The sequence below is a fragment of the Aquarana catesbeiana genome, linkage group LG04 (genome assembly GCF_042186555.1).
Source record: "Aquarana catesbeiana isolate 2022-GZ linkage group LG04, ASM4218655v1, whole genome shotgun sequence".
Taxonomy (NCBI): Eukaryota; Metazoa; Chordata; class Amphibia; order Anura; family Ranidae; genus Aquarana; species Aquarana catesbeiana.
In genome coordinates this window covers 67,615,179-67,633,892 of record NC_133327.1, presented here as the reverse complement: position 1 = coordinate 67,633,892, position 18,714 = coordinate 67,615,179, and positions in this window count along the sequence as shown.

The window sequence follows — 18,714 nt, the reverse complement described above, 5'->3', positions numbered from 1 at the left end:
TTCAATTTAGACAGGAATTCCTCCAGTGAATCTCTATTGCCATTCCATATAATTAAAATATCGTCTATAAATCTTTTGTAGAACTCTAGTTGGCCAGGTGTATTTTTATATACTGCTTCATCTTCCCATTGGGCCATGAAGGCATTACTCACGCTAGGGGCAAATTTGGCCCCCATGGCAATTCCTGTGATCTGCTTATAGAAATCGCAATTGTGCCAAAAATAATTATTTTTAAGGGAGAATTCTATACATTTAACAAGATACTTCCTTTGCATGAAATGTAGGTTACTATATTTGCTCAAAACCCATTTTGTGGCCTCCCACGCCTGATGATGTTTAATGATAGTGTACAAGGAGGACGCGTCGGCCGCCGCGGACAACTCCCATAAATAACAGCGGCGGCCGTCACGCGAGGTCACCTGACAGGCAGCCACTCAATAATGAGTAGACATGTGCATTCGTTTTCGTCCAAATTCATTTTTGTACGATTTTCGGGTATTTTCGTTATCGTTTTAACAAACGATAACAAACGTGCAGAATCCGAAAACCGAAAGATCCGACATAAACAAATGCTTTATTTTCGTTTTCGTTGCGAAAACAGTTCGATATAGATAGGAGATTCGACGCTGACAATAGCGATCTGTGTCCATCGAACCTGTGGTCGAATGTGCCTAACCTTAGCTCTATTAGTCCAAGATTATTCTATATAGAGAGAAAAGATTTTACATGTTACATATTACATAGTTAGTAAGGTTGAATAAAGACACCAGTCCATCCAATTCAACCCGAGTGAGCACCCACAATGTCCCCATCCCCGCACATTGCGTCCCATCAAGATGCCCATCCACTATATTATTTTTTTTCGACATTATTTTTAATGTCGAAAAGATTCAACATTATAGAGACAATAGCAAAAAAGGTTGAATGTGCCTAACCTAACTCTATTAGTCCAAGATTATTTGACATAGAGAGAAAAGATTCGACATAAAGATTTGACAAAGCAGTAGCCGGGAGCGGACATTTATGGTCAAATACTCCGCCCATAGGCTATAGAAGAATTCTAATGTTGGTTGACTAGTAATAATAATTAATAAATATAATTATTACTAGTGTCATACAACATTAGAATTCTACTATAGCTTGTAGGCAGAACATTCGACCGGAAATGTACGATTGCGGCGTAGTACAGTTTAGCTGCTCTGTCGAATCTTCTTAGAACATTCGACAGACACCATAAGCCTTCAATGACAGATTTGAACTTAATTATATCGGATTTTCAGACGAATGCATTTTTTTTAACGAAACGAAATAAATAAAAACGAATTTTGGGAGTAACTAAATAAATTTATTTTTCGGACGAAAACGAAATTCCGAAACAAAATATTTCAGTGTGCACATGTCTAATAATGAGTCATTCAGCGATCAGCGGGTGGACACTCGGACAGCCGCGGCGCCGGCCGGCGGCCAGTGTTTCGGTTATACAAAAACAGTACAGCACTTAATTTGGGGGGGCACAGAGTAAAATTGGGGGGTCATGGCCCCATCAGGCCCCACGCTGGTGATGCCATTGCACAGCACTGGCACAATGTGGCAGCGAACTTTGTGACATCTGAATGATGCTTGGCTGGTGGGGCCCCCCAGGCAAGTGGGGCCCCCGGGCAACTGCCCAGTGTGCCCATGCGAAAAGATGGCCCTGCCCAGCATTTCTATTGCTCCCAGTGTGCCCCAGCTTGTTTCCTGCCTTACTCCCTGTGTGTCCCATCTTGTTTCCTGCCTTACTCCCTGTGTGTCCCATCTTGTTTCCTGCCTTGCTCCCAGTGTGTCCCATCTTGTTTCCTGCCTTGCTCCCAGTGTGTCCCATCTTGTTTCCTGCCTTGCTCCCAGTGTGTCCCATCTTGTTTCCTGCCTTGCTCCCAGTGTGTCCCATCTTGTTTCCTGCCTTGCTCCCAGTGTGTCCCATCTTGTTTCCTGCCTTGCTCCCAGTGTGTCCCATCTTGTTTCCTGCCTTGCTCCCAGTGTGTCCCATCTTGTTTCCTGCCTTGCTCCCAGTGTGTCCCATCTTGTTTCCTGCCTTGCTCCCAGTGTGTCCCATCTGGTTTCCTGCCTTGCTCCCAGTGTGTCCCATCTGGTTTCCTGCCTTGCTCCCAGTGTGTCCCATCTGGTTTCCTGCCTTGCTCCCAGTGTGTCCCATCTGGTTTCCTGCCTTGCTCCCAGTGTGTCCCATCTGGTTTCCTGCCTTGCTCCCAGTGTGTCCCATCTGGTTTCCTGCCTTGCTCCCAGTGTGTCCCATCTGGTTTCCTGCCTTGCTCCCAGTGTGTCCCATCTGGTTTCCTGCCTTGCTCCCAGTGTGTCCCATCTGGTTTCCTGCCTTGCTCCCAGTGTGTCCCATCTGGTTTCCTGCCTTGCTCCCAGTGTGTCCCATTTGGTTTCCTGCCTTGCTCCCAGTGTGTCCCATCTGGTTTCCTGCCTTGCTCCCAGTGTGTCCCATCTTGTTTCCTGCCTTGCTCCCAGTGTGTCCCATCTTGTTTCCTGCCTTGCTCCCAGGGTGTCCCATCTGGTTTCCTGCCTTGCTCCCAGTGTTTCCCATCTTGTTTCCTGCCTTGCTCCCAGTGTGTTCCATCTTGTGTCCTGCCTTGCTCCCTGTGTGTCTCATCTTGTTTCACTTAAAGTGATTCTAAAAGGTAAAAAATATATATTTTTTAAAATAACAAACATGTTATACTTACCTGCTGTGTATAATGTTTTAGCACAGAGCAGCCCAGATCCTCTACTTTTTGGGTCCCCCGCCATCGCTATCTGTTCCTCCCCCCTGCCGAGTGTCCCTAATAGCAAGCCCCTTGCTATGGGGGCCCCTCGAATAGGCTCGCTCCAGAGCCGTGCTCCTGTGCATTGTGCATTCACATTCCAATGACCCCGACCCCGCTCTCTCTTCATTGGCCTACAGGCTGTGATTGACAGCAAGAAAAACAGAAATGAAAGGCGCGCACACCTAGTGCATTACCAGAGATAATTTACTAATAAGACATTTTTGTATAAAAGTGGGTACTAACAATATGCAACTGACAAAAGGCCATAAACACAGTGCACAGAACAGGGGGTACAGTTAATGCGTTTCAGGGGGCGCACCCCCTTCCTCAGAGCTAGTCTAGTCTACACCATGGGCAATCGCTTTTATAGAGAATGGTAGAATTGAAAATTGTGTCAAAAAGAGCCACGCCCTCAAAGGGGCAGAAAAAAGAAAATTCTTTTGTATCATGTGAAAAATTCAATAAAATGGTTTATACAAAAAAAAAAAAAAAATTGATGAAGCGAAATTAATAAGAAATTTAATGAATTATATATATATATATATATATATATATATATATATATATATATATATATATATATATATATATATATATATATATATATATATATGCACTAAAATAAAATATGAAAAAATCCATGCCAAAAACCTATATCCCAAACAAGAAACTCCATCATAAGTACACAAATAAATAATGATTATTCATTCAAATCCATGATAAATTGCACATTCATTTATATTTAGTCAGATGAATACAGGTGTAGAAACAAAGCAAAAAAGGATGCAGGATTGATAAGTGGGTCAATCCATGTCTCAGCTCTACATGCCTGAAGTAGCTGTGGGGTTGGGGGGGGCACTCAGAGGTGTCCAAAACCCTCACACTGGGATCACCCGACTTCAGAAATGCCAGGAACGGGGGAAAAATCCAAACGGACGCTAGCGGGATCATCCCTGCTGAAGTGCACTGATCAGTGAACAACCAATGTTACACAGGCACCTTACCAGACCCCAGGGAACCAGCGCAGTGCCAGGGGGAATCCACTTCCTGGAAACACAGAAGGACGCCTGATGACAACAAGTGGCATCATTTCCGGGGTGGGAGCAGTGTAAAGATGCCCCATGGAAATGAATGAGCAAAGATAGATGGAAGGAAAAAAAAAAAAGGGGGTTGTAAACCCTCCTTTTTTTTTTTTTCTAAATAACAAACATATCATACTTACCTGCACTGTGCAGTTCATTTTGCACAGAGTGGCCCCGATCCTCGTCTTTTGGGGTCCCCCAATGGCGCTGGTGTCTCCTCCCGCATCGGGAAACCCCCTAGAAGAAGCGCTCACCCAGGGGGTTACCATGCGGGCGCACCCCCGAGTCCAGCATTTGCGTCCATAGACACAGAATGCTGGACTCGGCCCCGCCCCCGGAGCCCACATCATTGGATTTGATTGACAGCAGAGGAAGCCAATGGCTGCGCTGCTATCAATCTATCCAATCAAGAGCCCCGGCCAGAGAGGGTGTGCGTGTCTCCGGTGGGGGAACGAACATGCTCAGGTGAGTAAAATGGGGGGGCTGGGGGGCTCCTGAGTGACAGAAAATTTAGCATAGGATCCATTAAAGGTGAAAAAACACAAGGGTTTACAACCCCTTTAATGTATAGAACGCATTAAGGCAAAAAACCTTCTGCCTTTAGAACCACTTTAATCAGTTGTTGACCGCCTCATGTAGATTTACTGCTACATGGCAGCTGCTGTGCGCAGAATCATGTGTGTATATATTACACACACACACACACGCGATTCTGCTTTTCCAGGTAGGGGCGCACGACCGGTCCCAGTGATCGGCATGTGCTGTCGTCACAGCACATGCCGATCACTGGGTCCCACCCAGGCCCAGGACTGGGACAAAAAATAGGCCCGGGCATGTTAGACTGAGCAGCCAACTTCTCCAGGGACCGGGGGGGGTGGGGTGGGCGATGGTTGGTAGACATTAGCGGGGGTGGCTGGTGTGGGTCCTCCACACTGTAATGTGCAGGGACACGGTGATATAAAGGGAACTGTGCTGTAAAGGGGCACTGCAATGATTGCAGTGCCCCTTTACAGTGCAGTCCCCTTTATATTACAGTGTCCCAGTCCTATTGTGGCCATACAATGCTAGTACTGTCTGTCTCCTATTGAAACCACACTGCCCAGTGACACTGACCTTCTCTCTTTTTGGTGGTGCGGTACAGCATGGCTCTCTCTGGTGGTGCGGGTACAGCTTGGCTCTTTCTGGTGGTGCGGGTACAGCGTGGCTCTCTGGTGGTGTGGGTACAGCGTGGCTCTCTGGTGGTGCGGGTACAGCGTGGCTCTCTGGTGGTGCGGGTACAGCGTGGCTCTCTCTCTGGTGGTGCGGTACAGCGTGGCTCTCTCTCTGGTGGTGCGGTACAGCGTGGCTCTCTCTCTGGTGGTGTGGGTACAGCGTGGCTCTCTCTCTGGTGGTGTGGGTACAGCGTGGCTCTCTCTCTGGTGGTGTGGGTACAGCGTGGCTCTCTCTCTGGTGGTGCGGGTACAGCATGGCTCTCTCTCTGGTGGTGCGGGTACAGCGTGGCTCTCTGGTGGTGTGGGTACAGCGTGGCTCTCTCTCTGGTGGTGCAGGTAAGGCGTGGCTCTCTCTGGTGGTGCTGGGGTTATTAGTTCCCCCGACACAGTCCTCTCTTTCGTTTTTTTATGTCTCCTGAAGTAACTGCTACAGGCACTTCTCAGCTTGTTTCCAGGTTTTCTCCCCCCCCCCAGCAGAGTGCATGCTGGGGAGTGTAGTCTGCTCCCTGCTGAAAACAATTGGGCCACCTATCTCTGGTACTACATTTCCCATGATGCCCCTCTAGTTCTCCGATTGACCCTCTGTTGTGGCCAATGGTGAGGGAGGAACAATAGGCAGGAAGCTTTCCCCTTACATGTGTTGCCGACAAGAGAAGGGGAGGGGGGAAAACGTCCTGACAGCAGCCCTCCCCCTTACCCACCATGCGGACAGCTTGGCTGGAGGAGGAGGAGGAGCAGTCCCTGGGAGCAGAGAGCGGAACTATCAGCGCGGCTCTGAGGCTGAGCTGTGTGTGAGAGAGACACACAGCTCAGCCCATGCAGCCGAAAGTTCCGCCCGAGAAGACACAGGTACAGCCGCATAGCAGTAGGGGCGAGCGGCGGCCACGGCCTGTGTTGACCATGTTCAGGCCGCAGTCACCGCTTACCTCCCGCTGTGAGGCCTGAACAGCAACATGCTACGATGCTACGGAGCGGACGGCCCCGGCCCACCGGTCTGCCCTATGGCCAGTTCGGGCCTGGTCCCACCCAAAGAATGACCCCTGGTACCCAGTGATCGGCTCTGAGCTACACCGGACACAGCTCTGTGAATGTAAACAGCTAGATCCCCAGTAAAAGTAGCACACAGTACACACAAACACTTGTTAGGCACACATTTAACCCCTCAATCACCCCAGATGTTAACCCCTTCCTGCTCAGTGTCATTAGTAGAGTGACAGTGCATAGTATTAGCACCGATCACTGTAATAATGCAATTGGTGATATCAGTGGCAGTTCCCCCCCAGCGTCAGTTAGTGTCAGATTACCCACCGCACTACCCGTCGTTTTGTATAATTTGCTAATCACTGCCATCACTAGTAAAAAAAAAAAAATTCCAGTATATATTATTTCATAGTTTGTAGATGCTATAACTTTTAAACAAACCAACCAATATACATTTATTTGGGATTTTTTTAACCAAAGACATGTAGCAGAATACAGTTTGGCTACGATTTATTAATTAGATTTTTTTGTTTTTATTTAATATGTTTTATAGCAGAATGGAAAAAAAAATTTTTTGTTATTTTTTTTAAATTTTCAGTCTTTTTTCATTTATACAATAAAAAAAACTTAGTGGTGATCAAATACCACTAAAAAAAAAGCTCTATTTGTATGAAACTTTTTTCTGCATTTTGTTTGGGTACAGCATTGCATGACCGCGCAATCGTCAGTTAAAGTAGCACAGTGCCACATAACAAAAAATGGCCTGGTTATGAAGGGGGTAAAACCTTTCGGAGCTAAAGTGGTTAAATCACTTCCTTCTCCTGTCCAGGACTACATGTCCTTCAAGGCACATTTCTTCTCACACAATCACATTCACAAGGTCTCAGGCACTTACTGACATGCGTGGACGGTGTACAGCGCTGTATGTGTGCTGCACTGTGTATACTGACATGTATGGTTGGTGTACTGACCTGTATGTGTGCTGCACTGTATTTTCTGAAATGTAAACAAATAATGCATTCTGTATGCAGGCCAACTAATCGGCCTACCAACTAATCGATTATGAAAATAGTTGAAACTTATTTTCATAATCGATTATGTAGATTAGTTGTTTCAGCCCTAGTTACATAATTTCCAAGGATGAACTTTCCATGGACCCAAAAAAGTTAGAGAGACCTCCACTTTAAGCATGCCTTTCTTCTCTGGCCCTGCTCTCAAGACCAGATTTAACTAAACCATTTTTTTTTTTTAGATAGATGCTTCCTCTTAAGGAGTTGGGCCCATTCTCTTCCATTCTCCCAGTTGAGCCAGGCTTCTCTGTGCCTTTTTCTCCAAGAAATTTTCCCCTGCTGAAAAAAATGACTCCACAGGAAATTATGGAACTATCTGTCAAGTTGACCTTGGAAGAGTGGCAAAACATCTTATCACCAGATTGCCTTTACTTTAAACCCATTTGGGGATCTTTTTGATTGACCATAAGAACTTGCAGCATGTTCAGCCAGTTCACTTCTTGAATCCCCAACAAGCCAACTGGTCACTATTCTTCCCTGGTTTGATTTTTGTTACCACCTTCAAACTGGGGGCTGCCAATTCTCATGTGGATGCTCTTTCCTATTCCCTTGATCCGAAGGATTCAGATAATCGTTTGAACCTGAGTTTATTATTTCACCCGACCGAGTCCTTGCTCTTACTTCCATCCTAGAACCCGCTATTCCTCCTACCCAAGGATTTAAGGTAGCAAGTCACTGGGCCCATGACAAGTTGTCTGGATAATGCAGGCTGGATGAGTATGTGAAACATGTTCAATCTGTGCCCAGACTAAATCTCCCACTCTAGTGCCAACATGAGCTCTTCTTCTGTTACCTGTTCCTAAAAAGTCCTGGTGCCACATTGCCATGGACTTCGCTATTGACCCATCCTCTTCTGAAGTGTGCATCGTGACCTGGATGATCATTGATCAATTTTCTAAGGGACCTTTCACACTGTTCAGTTTTTCAGTTAAAAAAGAATAAAAATGCAGGACAAATGCATCCCTCTTTATGATATGGAACTCTTCAGTTCTTGTGTTTCATTTAAGTTTTTAAAAGTCCTGCTTGCTGCATTTTTTGGTGCATGTTTGGTGCAGTAAAATAAACAAAACAAACAAACAAAAAAAAAAAAAAAACAATATACCTCTCCTTTGAAATGCAAGGAAACCACAAAAACGCATAAAAAATGCAACACACCTGTGGGAAGTGCTTTGTCCAGTTATATGTCCAGGGGAAAAACACAATGAAAATGCAGAAAAAACACGAGCATTTTTGCCTTTGCCTAAGATGGCATATTTTGTAGTCCTCTCCTCACTGCCTTCAGCTACTGCCTTGGTGTTGATCTTTATTTGAGAGATCTTCAGACTCCATGGTATGCTCACTTCTATCGCATGACGTCCAATTCACCTCACGATTCTGTAGAGGCCTCTCCAAATCCAAGGGGCAAGTTTCCTTACAGTCCTCTTCTGTCTTTCACCCACCAAATCCAATGGGCAAACCCAGAGAACCAACCAGTCTCTAGAACAGGTTCTCTGAGCCTTTGTGTCATCTCACTTAGACAACTGGATTGCTCTTCTGCCATGGACAGAGTTCGCACATTACAGTCATCAGAGGTGCTGGAGTCACCATTCTTTATCATCTAGAGAAGGCACTTACACATTTTTTTGCCAATGCCTTCAACTTCTGAAATTCCTGCTCTGGATTCCATGCATTCAGATATGGAACTAAGTACAAAAACAACTTCTGAAAGCAGCTGCTAAGTACAGAAAAACTGCAATCAACATCAGCGAAAGGCTGCTAGATTGCAACACGATGACAAAGTTTGGTTTGCAAGAAGAATATCTGCTGTAAGTTTAGGTTCACATCTATGCGGCTGTGCTTGATGCATTTTTCAGGCATGTTTTGCAGTGAGTTTTTCATTTTAAACCCTCTTTTTTTATGCGTTTTTGCATACAGTTTTCGTGCATTTTATGTTTTTTTTAAACACACTGTACATTGCTGGTTGTCAAGAAGCAGGCCGGGAAGCCGGCTACCGCGTCCTTAACAACCAATCAGTCATCAGCTGTCAGCGGGGGTTCCCCGCTGACAGCTGAATATAAAAAAAAATTGCCGGCAAAAAAAAAAAAAAAAAACGTGAAAAAAACGGTGTAGGGTCCCCATCCAGGTCCATACCAGGCCCTTCAGATCAAGTATCCATACCAGACCCTTATCCGAGTATGCAACCCAGGAGGTCAGGAAAGGGAGGAGATGAGCAAGCGCCCCCCCCCCCCCCTTTACCATACCAGGCCACATGCCCTCAGCATGGGGGATGGATGCTTTGGGGCAGGGGGAGCTCTGCCACCACCCAAAGTACCTTGCCCCCATGTTCATGGGGACAAGGACCTCTTCCCCACAACCCTGGTCCGTGGGTGTGGGGGGTCTGCGGGCAGGGGGTTTATCACAATCTGAAATCCCCCTTTAAAGAAAGGGGGCCCCCGGATTCCAGTCCCGCCTTATGTGAATGAGTAGGGGTACATTGTACCCATTCACCCACAAAAAGCAGTAAAGTGTTAAAAAAAAAAAAAAACACAAGAGATGGTTTTTGACAAGTCCTTTATTAAAAATTAAAAATGTCCCCCATCGTGGCTCCGTCTTCTTTCTCCAGTACCGATGTCTTATCCCTCCGGTGCAGTCTTCTCCCCCTGATGCTGTCTTCTCCATGTGCTGTCTTCTTCCTCGCCGCCGCTTACATGCTAAAAACAAAAAAATGATCTTCTAGCGCTGTCTTCCTTCGTTGTGTCATTGCCTGCTATCTGCCTTTGCTTATATACCCATGGGGCGCCGAAATCCGATGACATCACCCGGACAACCCACGTGACGTCACAAGGGGAAAAAGTCCCCGACCCTTTTCAAACACGCACCGGCTGCAAAACGCACAGATGTAAACGTGTACCATAGGAAACCATGTTAAATGGACTGTAGTGCATTTCTGCAAACTTCAAAATGCACTAAAAACGCATAAGTGTGAACCTAGGGTAAAGCCTGGTTCACACCTATGCTTTTTTTTTTTTTGTGTGTTTTCAGTTCTGCAGAAAACACACTACAGTTCATTTAACATGGTTTCCTATGCACATTTGTGCATTTTCCACCAGTGTTTATTTAATTATGTCAGTATTTTACACCCCAGTCTTGGATCTTTATCTTATTTCAGATCAGATACATCTATTTTATTGAAACTTTATGCATTCATAATCACTTCTAATTCTTTAATGAAATCTTTATAGGAGTATAGCTTCCTTCAGCCACTTCTCACACAGGTATGGTGTGATTGTAATCTCCATTTACTTCACTCAACGGTTAACAATCGGAATGAATTCAACTGCAGTCTGCCTTCCAGTGCTTATACATACAATATATCTAGAATGTTATATAGCACATACAGTATATAAAGCTACATCCACTATAATTTAGTTTCTTTAGTCATTAGCAATATAATCCATGGAAGACTCTAATCCATTCACAACATGAACATGCACCCTTCACATGTTTTGATGCAAACCTGCTGAGATATTCCATGTTGGAATTTAGCACATATATGGGTGCAGCTTCTTTCAGCTACTTCTCACACAGGTATATAATTTATATGGTCTCCCACTATACAATTATCTACGGTATGTGGTTCCTTTAGATTTGCTTTGCATATTATTTTGATTTCTTTAATCAGTGATCTATTAGCAATATAGTCCAACTGCAGACAAATGAATGTACATTGTGAACATGCGTCTCTCACATCCTGTCTGATACAAACTGGCTGAGATTTTTACCATTGTAATCACAGTTCATCTATAAGTGTAGCTTCCTTCAGCTACTTCTCACACAGGTACTGGGGTTAATTTACTAAAACTGAAGAGTGTAAAGTCTGGTGCAGTGGTGCATAGAAACCAATCAGATTCCAGGCTTTATTGTCAAAGCTTAATTGAACAAGCTGAAGTTAGAAGCTGATTGGCTACCATACACAGCTTCACCAGATTTCACACTGTCCAGTTTTAATAAGTCAACCCTATAGTGTATTACACATATCACAATTATCTCATGAATTAAAGGAATATTCTCAGTTTCAGGTCTTGAATAATTTCCTTTGGGTGAGGCGTTGAGAATTCATAAATTAAAGCACTTGCTTACTGTGAGAATAGATGATCAAACTCCCATCTCCTCCAACTTACATTTAAATGCAAAATTCCCTTGACTTTTAACCCATTAGGGTTTTTTTTTTTTTTTCAACGATGCACTTATGTTGCTTCCTGCACAAATGTCCCTTATAATCTTTTCTATCCAGCTCACCACAATCTTTAAAATTTATTAGATAGTTATAAACCTCATTTGCCTCCAGACCTGAAGATTCTGAATTCTTTCCATGTTTCTCGTTTTCCTGTGGAAAACTCCATTACCTAATAGACTGGAAGGGCTTTGTCCCTGAAGAAAGGTCTTAGGTCCCAACTTCTGATGTCTGCTCCCCTCCTGGTTAATAGGTTTCATCTCGGTCTCCCTTTGAGACCTCGGCTAGTGGGGAGATCCCATAAAAGAAGGGGGAAATATCACATTCACCTGTTCCATATTCCAGTGCCAGGTCTTTCCCACTGTGTGCAGCCACTGGCTACCAGCCAATCACACAGAGAGTGCTGTCTTAAAGGGCTATCATGCAGGTTGCTCAGTGTCCAAACAACAGGTCCATGTGCTAGTAGCTTGACCAGCTACTCTGTGGAAAAACCTCAGTAGGTCTCCTGCTCTTGTCTCTGTATACTCCTACAGTCTGTCTCTTTGCACTTCAGTTTGTTATTTGTGTCTCTGCACCAGTCTTTCCTTTGTAACGTCCAGTTAGGCCTGATTCACACCTATGCTTTTTGTAGATGTGCAATACAGTCCATTTAACATGTTTTCCTATGGGACATGTCCTGTAGTGTAAGTCTGCAAAAAGCACTAAAAATGCAAAGGTGTGAATCAGGCCTAAGTCTCAATGTTAGCACCTGTGCACTCTCCAGCTGTGTCCCCTTGTATGTGTGTGTTATCTTGTATTCTTTGGCTGTTTTGCTGTGTACCCTGCTGTCTTGTAAGCCCAGTGCTGCAAGAGTATAACCCGCTCTTGGCTGTGGCCAGCTTGGATGAGCCGGAGGACTGCAACCTGGATATTGCCTGCAGCGCAACATCTCCACCTCTAGGAGCTCTGGTGAAGACCAGGCGGTATCTTAGATTCTGCACCTCAGCCCTTTTCAGGGCTCTCACCACTACTAAGTGAATGACCAGCCAAGTCCTCTACCAGTTGCTATACTAGGTTGTGGTCAGCCACTCCACCCCTGGTGTAAGTGGATTCCTGCATTGTAGTAATTTCTGCAAGTTTTCTCCATGTGCTCCAATATCTTCCAACAAAAAAAAAAGGTAAGTTGTTAATAATTCCCCTACATTGTGTTTGTATGACCAGAGCTGTTATGGTGAGGTAGTCTAATGCAACTTTAAATCATTTTAGACTATTTGGTTGTATCTGCACTATAAATCGGTGGTTCTGGAGAGACCGTTGCCCACAAGATTGGTTTTGCATGCACTATCCAAAAATGAGGATTAACTTCCAATTTTTGGGTTTGTGATGGACTTGAGATGTGTACAGATATCCTTTAGCTCTCCTGGCTTGTGATTATGATATGGTGATCAGACTGTTAGACCTTTGCAGAGTGGAACTCATGTCTGTGGGCCAATGTTCCCTGGAAAGATTAGCAAACCTGATCTGGCCTGAAACATTATAAAGACATTGTACAATTTCAAGTGGGGATGGGTGTTGTGGTTGTCCATCCATGACTCCACCTCCCTTGTCACCAGAGGGGCGTACACCTTGTTTTGAGACCCATGTATTCCCAGCCATTTCACTGCGTTACATCACAAATGCTGCTAAATTTAGGAAACCAACACCTCTTCCAGCATGGTAAACTGTTGCTTTCACTTGCACCAGACTGAGACCCAGGGACTGTGGGATGTCTGTTCACATCAAAATGCAGTTCTGAAATGACAGAGGTCACATATTAAAGTAATTGTAAAGGGTTTTTAACAAACCTTTCCTGGCTCCTCTGTCCAATGCCACACATTTAAAAAAAAAGGGGGGGGGGGGGGGACGAGAAATTTGTCTGTCATCTAACTGCTACATCTGCAGGACAGCGTGTGCTGTTAAACTACAGACTTAAAGGTAGATCTATTCATTTTGGCTAGAGCAAGTGAGGGTTATAACTGCTGGTGCAAAAAATGAAATGTGAATCTTATGTATTCCATTGGGTAGCTTTCACTTCCTGTCCCATAGCTAAACAGCAATTCCCTACAAATTAAGGGTATTCCTTGGGGACCCCCAGGTAACCGGCACTAGTGTCCCCATTGGAAGATATCTACTCTATTTTTCTGGGGATAACCAAAAATGTTGTGTCTTAATTTCACATTTAATGGTAAACAGGATAAAATGAGGTGAATCTCCCTAATGGGGTCACAGACCGCAATAAAAACCTGAACGGTGTTTAATCCCTCTCCACTCTATCTAAGCCTGAACTATAAGGTAGGTAGGTTTTTATTTATTTTTCTGGCCAAAGAGATGGAAAATCTGAATTTTAATCTCTTGATCAGTTTCAGTTCAATGTGTTTTGTACTGTTATAGCTGGCAGCAGTGATCATTGTATTCTGATGGCTGGGAAACCTCCTGTCAGAATACAACAGAGCAGCGGGAGGGCTAACCCATGGTTGAAAGAGAAAAGTTGCTTAATGTGTGGCCAGCCTTACTGGCCATATCACTAAGTGAAAATATAGGAAAATTATATATATTTTCTATTTTATATTATAGGGGGCAATTGCTAAAAGCAATACCCTGTATGGCTGTCTGCAGCAGCTGAATGCTGGCTTCTTTTCTCCTCCCCCTTGCTGCCCAGACTTCACTGTGTGCCCCCCTTGCCCTTCTCTCCTTCCTGTCGGCAGCTGCAAAGACACAATAGACCCTTCCATATATATGGAAGGGTCTATTGAGTGTCTCTATGTCTTTTTTCTTTTTTTTTTTTCTTTTTTTTTTTTCTTTCTGTTCATTCATAGTTGGCACATTGGCTGTATGGGGCCCTGATTGCACTGAGCCAATTAGTGCTGTCGCACTGATAATCCATAGTTCTGTTAGCTACACCTGTAGCCACTCTTGCCTTACACAGGGTTTTCCTTTCACTCCTGGCAGCAGAACAGTGATGGGGAAGCATCTGTGGAGGCCTAGATTAAAGTGAACCTGTTGCTTTGCTGTAAATGGGCATAGCACAAACCTAAAGTGGTGACTGAATTTAATACTTTCCTGTGGAACTGCAGAACTCTGTGCCAGATAGCAGCACCAACGTGCAATGAAATTAATGTGTTGCGAAGGCTGGCCATACATTTTATATAATTATCTTGTACAATTTCCTTTTTAGGTTTGCCAAAACCAGATGAGGTCAAACACTTACAATCTGTATTCAATTGGGCAGGCCCTTGCACTACCTAGTAGAGGGTAAATCTAAAGGAAATTGAACAGTAATGTATGGCCAGACTAAAGTCATACTTGGAACTCGGACTGGTCCTTGCTTTCTTAACTTTTTTTTTTTTTTTTTTTTTTTTCATTACCATATTTACTTTGAGCCAGAACACATTGAGGTCATTTTTTAAGAGGTTTACAAAAGTGTAGCCAGAGGAGTGGCACAGTGAGTGGACAAATGAGGCCATAGACATTAAATTGTCTCTGGTAATGTTTTTCAAATAATCACTTATCTATTGCAGATCACTAATACCAGAAATATCTACAATCTGCCAGATGAAAATGTATCAATCAAGTTATTGGTTTAGTAAGGGGTGATGATTGCCCCCTGTAACAAGCTTAGCTGTGTCTACTCCAGCACTGTTTGGAGATCCAGTGCAATCCCTAAAGTTAAACAGGGAAGTTTGGGTGTTTTTATTGCACGTTATGGCTTTACTAGTAGTTTTTGTTGGCTTTTTCCTTTGGTCACTATCAATATGTTAATCAGTACTGTCATTGCTAATGGGGCTCTTAGGATCCCTGATGCATTCCTCAGACCTCCCAGTGATTGAAACGCAGCTGAAGGTTTTTCTTCTAAGGCAAAATGCTCAGTGTTCATGTCATTCGTTGTTTCTGGACACACTTGTCTTGACTGGCCAAATATGATGGACCGTCATATACATAGTCTTAAGCTGGCCTTTATTTTTAGTTTGAGCATTTGTATGTGTAGCGCTGGTAGATTTATGATCTACCATATGTTAGGTAAATTTAGTAACTTGTTCGTTAGGAAGGTTAGGTTTGCCTCTGTTCCAGCTTGGCTAACGTGGTGTGTGTGTGTGTTTCCATACTGACCGGTGGGTGTTGCTGTTACTGCTGGTCAGTGTTGGAAAGGCAACGTGTCGAAGCGTATGGATGCTCTTCTGTCCTGGTATAACTCGGTGGAGGTTGTCCTCCGAGATGCATTCTGGGAGAGGGTATTTATGGGACAGACGCCATGTTTTAGGGTCGTTTTTCATCCACCTGCTGGCCCTCCTGGCCGACAGGTATGCGTTAGAGAGCAATCTCGTGGTCCTCCATTCCGGAGGCCCACATCGCTGCAGCGCAGGGGTGGGCCCAGAAGCTTTTCTGGGGCTTACCACAGCAGCCGAGGAATGGTCCTGAGCTGTCTAGAGTGAAGAAGCTGGACAACCGAGGAGATCCCAGGGGAGGACCCGTCATGGAAGGATCATGCAGAGTGCTGGTCTGGAGAGGGGCCTGGTGACTCGGTTGGAGGATGTATCCTAAAGTAACTAAACAGCATAGTGTTGCTGGGTTGGCTTAAAGGTTCAAGCACTGTGACTGACCTTCACCGCAAAACCAATACATCCTGTGGCAGAGGATAGTACAGGTTTATCCCAAACAAGTCTGTGGCAGAGACTTTTGTTCGTGCTACGTACTGGCTGCTAGGCAAGTGAGAGAGGCCTATCCAGGCGTGCAAGGAGTGTGTCCCACGAGGGGAGCACATTCTATTGTAATATCCAAATTCTACCACGACATTTGTCAAGAATCTTACAAGAAGATATTTGAATTTCTTCTGCAGTTTCCTTTCTGCCTCTTTCCTGCTACTTCCTTAGTAAGCTGTTTAATAAAGCATTGAAAACGTACTCCAGTGTTGGTGCGTGTATCGTCCAGAGGTAAACTCAACGGAACCCTAGACCCGGTAAAACGGAGGGAAGGAGAGTGATGGTAACAAGCCCGCTTAAACCAGCAGCTCCACTGAGAGTTATTGCTACATATGGAAAGTCTGAATTTTATTCTTGCCATTAAGTCCACTGATTTCGTTCAAAAGCCCATAAAAATTTATCTGGATCCTGATCTCCAAATGCAATCCTGGGCACATTTCAAAACTGTTTTCCAAAACAAAAACCAAACCTACGGGTTTTTTTTTCTCCATCCTGTGCCTTCAGACTTTCTGGTCACAAGGGGGAGATTTACAGAAACTAGAGCACAGATTGTTGTGCACCTGTGCATAGTAACAAATCAGTTTCCAGGTTTTTCTGTGAAAGCTTCACTGAAGTTAGAAGCTCATTGGATATTATGCATAGCTACAACAAATTATGTGCACCAGTTTTAGTAAATCTTCCCCCTATGGTTGAAACATAGAGCCATGACCCAAATATGGAGCCATTTATCCAGCTTATATATATATATATATAATTTTTTTTGTCTCTGCGATGTATGAACAAAAGCAGCCAACCACCTTACACTAGTAAGATATTGTGAAGTACAAAATTGCTTCTTGAGGTTTTCATGCCATCAAAATGGGGGGGGGGGGGGGGGGGGGGGGGGGGGGAATAGTTTTGCACCTAATTTACTCCTGGTTTATATCACTGACACAGCCTGACTACAGATCCGTGTATCCAATTGGCATGTAGCTGGCTTATACTTGCTAGCCTTTGTCCGAGCAAGACACAAATGTAAGTGTCAAAAGCAGTTTTTTTTTTTTTTTTATTTGGATAGCATATGACAAGGCTAGAACTACTGGTCAGGTTTTTTGCAGTCTATCCCCACTGGGGAAGTTTGCTTTCCTCTGTCCTGGTGACCTTTGTCATCGTGACTGAAAGTTGGGGAGGATACAACATTTTGTGTCTTCTCCAAAACAGGAATGGAGACATAATATTCTGAAGGGGATGTTTCTTCTCGCTTCCTATTTAGTCTACAGGACAAAAGTGAAAATTTTTGAATGGCAAAAGAATGCTACCGTAAACTACATGTCTATAGGGGGTGGAGACCAAGTGGTCCATTTTAGCCTACCACTTTATGTATGAACCTGTATTTATTTTATTTATCTTTAAGCATTTTTGAATTCACTTACTGTTTGACTCGCTACCTCTGATATTATTTGACCTTTCCTCCTGCTAGTTTGAGGTCTTGTCCCAGTTTTCTTGATCTTGGCTTCATATTAAAAATACTGTCGTCCTGAACCATATTCAACCCCTTGATGAATTGTTAAGGTTTCTATAATTTCTGCCTTATATTTTTTTTTTTTTTTTCTTTCCCTTCTGGACTACATTAGTTCATGAATGCTTTCCTGATTGGTTTTATCCCTTAGGCTCCATGCACACTGGATGTTAAAATAACGTTATAAAAAATGCCTGTAGCTTTGTAGTGAGTCTTTCAACGTTTTTGTAATGGCGTTTATTAGCTTCTTTCCACGCTAGCAGTTTTTAGCATGTGTTTTTTTTTTTTTTTCTCAATGGATCAAAAACGTTAAACGCTGGTGAGCCATGTTTTTGAGCGTTATCAACGTTTCTGAGTGCTTGGCATTTTTTGCAGTCAGAAAAAACAACTCCTGAACGCAACTTTGTGGCATTCAGAAAACGGCCCATAGAATCCACTGCTGATGCACATCCAAAAACGTCCATGTGTGCATGGACACATAGGATAACAGAGGGGAGATTATGGGCTGTTAAAAAAAAAAAAAAAAAAACGCTTAAACTCCCAAAAAAAACGGCAGTTTATGAGCTTCAGTGTGCATGGAGCCTTAGACCTTTCACCATTTTTGTTGCAAGTCTCCGTCCTATCTTATCACTATCATTTGTGAGATTTCCAGAACTGGACACCATATTCTAAATTTGGGTCTAAACTAAAGGTCTATATCGGGGAATCTGTACCTGCTTCCTTCTAATAGTGATGCTTCCTAGAATTCTATTTGCTTTCCCTCTGCATGGCCACATGATTTGCAAACCTCTGTAATGAGTACTGCCAAACAATGATTTGATTTATTACAGATACTCGCCATCACTTTACATATACATCATTCCCTGCCTTCAAGGAGTTTACAATCAAAGGTCCCTAACATTCATACGTACACATACTAGGATCAATTTGGACAGGATCCTATTTAGATTCCAGGATGTCTTTGGAGTGTGGGAAGAAATTGGAGTACCTGGAGTAAACCCATGCTGGCACAAGGAGAACATGCAACTCCCAGACAGGTAGTGTCATGTTTGGGTCTCAAACCAGTGACTCCGGTGCTGCTAGTCAGAAGTACTAACTTTTTTTTTTGGACAGGATCAGTGATGGGAATTTGTTTTA